Genomic DNA, 2,507 nt, shown 5'->3' with positions numbered 1-2,507 from the left:
TTTGTTTTATTTTTCTTTGGAGATTTTTGTTGTCCATTATATTTATAGGTAACTAAATTCTTAAGTAGGGTTAGGGATGAACTTACACAATAGATTTTTAATTTATGTATTTAATTTTTAATTACTAAAACTCTTTTATTTTATCATTCTCAATTCATTGTTGATCTGTTTTCTTCTCCTACTATTCATAGAATTTATTTTGTTTATGGATTCAATCATACTTTTTCTATTGAATGAATTCGTTCTTTGATTATGTTTGGATAAATTATTTATCTATATTGATTTAATTATTTATTGCATTATCGCTTCCTGAGCATATTGTCATCGTTTGATTTTCTCAATAATGATAATAATTTACATATTTAAAAGTGGTGAATGATTTTTCAAAGGATGTAGGAATATATTATAAATCTATACCTTCTGATTGGAAATTTTAGAAAATGAGTTTCCAATTGAGTTATTCAATAAATTAAGAATAATTAAAATACTGGATTTGTGCAAGGGATTCCTGACGCTTTACTGTATGTCAAATTTGAGTACTTTTTTCGTTAGTCACTTTGCTTCACTTTAATTTGCATTTAAAATTAATCTTTATTTTCCATTAATCATTTAATATTCTTCTTTAATTTCTTTCTTCTTTCTACTATTCTTTTAATTTGTCTCTCTGTGGAATCGACACCCACAAGATGTGCTATAACTACCGCATTATTCTTTGAGCGTAATCAAATTTTGGTACCGTTGCCAGGGAGACGATAGAAGAATTGCTAAATAATTTTTCTTTCTAGTAGTTTGTAAAGGTGGTAACATCATTCCCTCTTTTAACTTGCTGCATCTTTATTTTATTTTCTTTTTCTTATTGTAGTTTTCTTTTTATTGTTGTGTTTTTCTCTACCTTTTGTCCACAAGTATGTGATGCCTTAGGTCAGTTTGCTTGTAGACCTATGTTAGAGTCAGAGTCATAATCTAATTTTTCTAATAATTTGTTTGATAAGTTTTCTAAGTCTAAGGAAATGAGTGAACATAGAGATCAACTCATTAGAACCCTTCAGGATTGCCTCTACCCTACACACACAGGCATACCATCATGCATCATGTTTCTAGCTAATACTTGCCAACTGAATTTTAAAACAAGGATAATACAGTTACTCCCTACTTTTTTTGTCTTGAAAAATGAAAATTTGTATGTGCACATTAGGAAGTTTGATGAAGTAGTTGTGACTTTTCATAGTCAAAATGAAACTGATGACATTTTGAGACTTAAGTTCTTTCATTTCTCTTTAAAGAATAAAGCTAAGAGTTGGCTATATTTGCTGAAACCATGATCTATCATAGGTATGAAATGAGATGACTCAAGTCTTCTTTAATAAATACTTTCCCCAACATAAGACCAACGCTTTAAAAAGGTAAATCTCCACCTTTGCACAAAAGGGTAGTGAAACTTTGTATCAGTCTTGGGAAGATTTAAGGAGTTTTTGAGTATGTGTCCTCACCATGGGTATGAGAATTGGTGCTTAGTGAGCTATTTTTATGAGGAACATACACCTAGAGAACCCAATTTGTGGAGATGATGTGTAATGGTAAGTTCTTACAAAAATATCCTGATGAGGCCATAGAATATCTCAATGAGCTTGCTGAAAAAGCTCACACTTGAACTGGACCTAGTACTACTAAGAGCACAAATAAGTCACGACCTGCAAGAAATCCAAATAGTGGTCGAATTTTCCATCTTAGGGAAGAGGATAACACATGTGGCTAATCATGCAAAGTCTTTTAGACCATGTTTTGTATGTGGTGGGGTAGATCACCTCACCCAAAAGTGTCCCACATTTGCTGAAATGAGGGGAATATATGAGAAACAATGTAATGCCTTTGGTACGTACAAGAAGCCTTATATGGCTCTTTCCAATACCTACAATCTTGGGTGGTGTAATCACCCCAATCCTTATGCACCTTTCTTCAATACTTACAATCCTTAGGAAATTTGAAAACCAGTTGCCTGCATAGCCACCAAGAGCTTACCCTGCACCATATCATGTATCATCTTCTTCTTCTAGGTTAGAAGATACTTTACTTTCTTTTATTGAAGCTAACCAAAAGTTTGAATCTTTGGTTACGTAGGTTGTTGAAGAAAACAAGGAGATAAAGAGCCATATATCCAAAATGATGAGCTTCGTAAGTGTGAATGAGCATGGCAAGTTCCCTTCTCAAAGCAATGATAGTACCGAGTTGCCCTAGGAAGCCGAGGTAATCAAGAGCCCAGTTTAGGTACCATTTCCTCAAGCTTTAAAATTTGGTATGCGAACTTTAGATTCTGGTAATGAAATCTTGGAGAACCTCAGGTAGGTAAAGATTAAGCTCCATGTTTTGCATGTTATTAAACAAGTTCCTACTTATGTAAATGTTCTTAAACATTTGTGTACAGTTAAGAGGAAGCACCATGTTAAGAAGACAGTATTTCTGACAGAGCAAGTTAGTGCTCTAATTAAGTAGCAAATTCCTCCTAAGTA

At 32.9% G+C, this 2,507-nt stretch overlaps 1 non-coding gene across 1 annotated transcript; it reads right to left on the bottom strand.

The window, feature by feature from the left end:
* Positions 1 to 1,391: 1,391 nt before the first annotated feature.
* On the bottom strand, positions 1,392 to 1,498 carry LOC122305905. The gene has a single exon (XR_006241337.1). It is a non-coding gene; the product is annotated as a small nucleolar RNA R71 (small nucleolar RNA).
* Positions 1,499 to 2,507: the final 1,009 nt, after the last annotated feature.

Source organism: Carya illinoinensis, chromosome 3, assembly GCF_018687715.1.
Source record: "Carya illinoinensis cultivar Pawnee chromosome 3, C.illinoinensisPawnee_v1, whole genome shotgun sequence".
Classification (NCBI taxonomy): Eukaryota; Viridiplantae; Streptophyta; class Magnoliopsida; order Fagales; family Juglandaceae; genus Carya; species Carya illinoinensis.
Note: the sequence above shows the minus strand (reverse complement) of the source record. Positions and strands in the feature narration are given on the sequence as shown.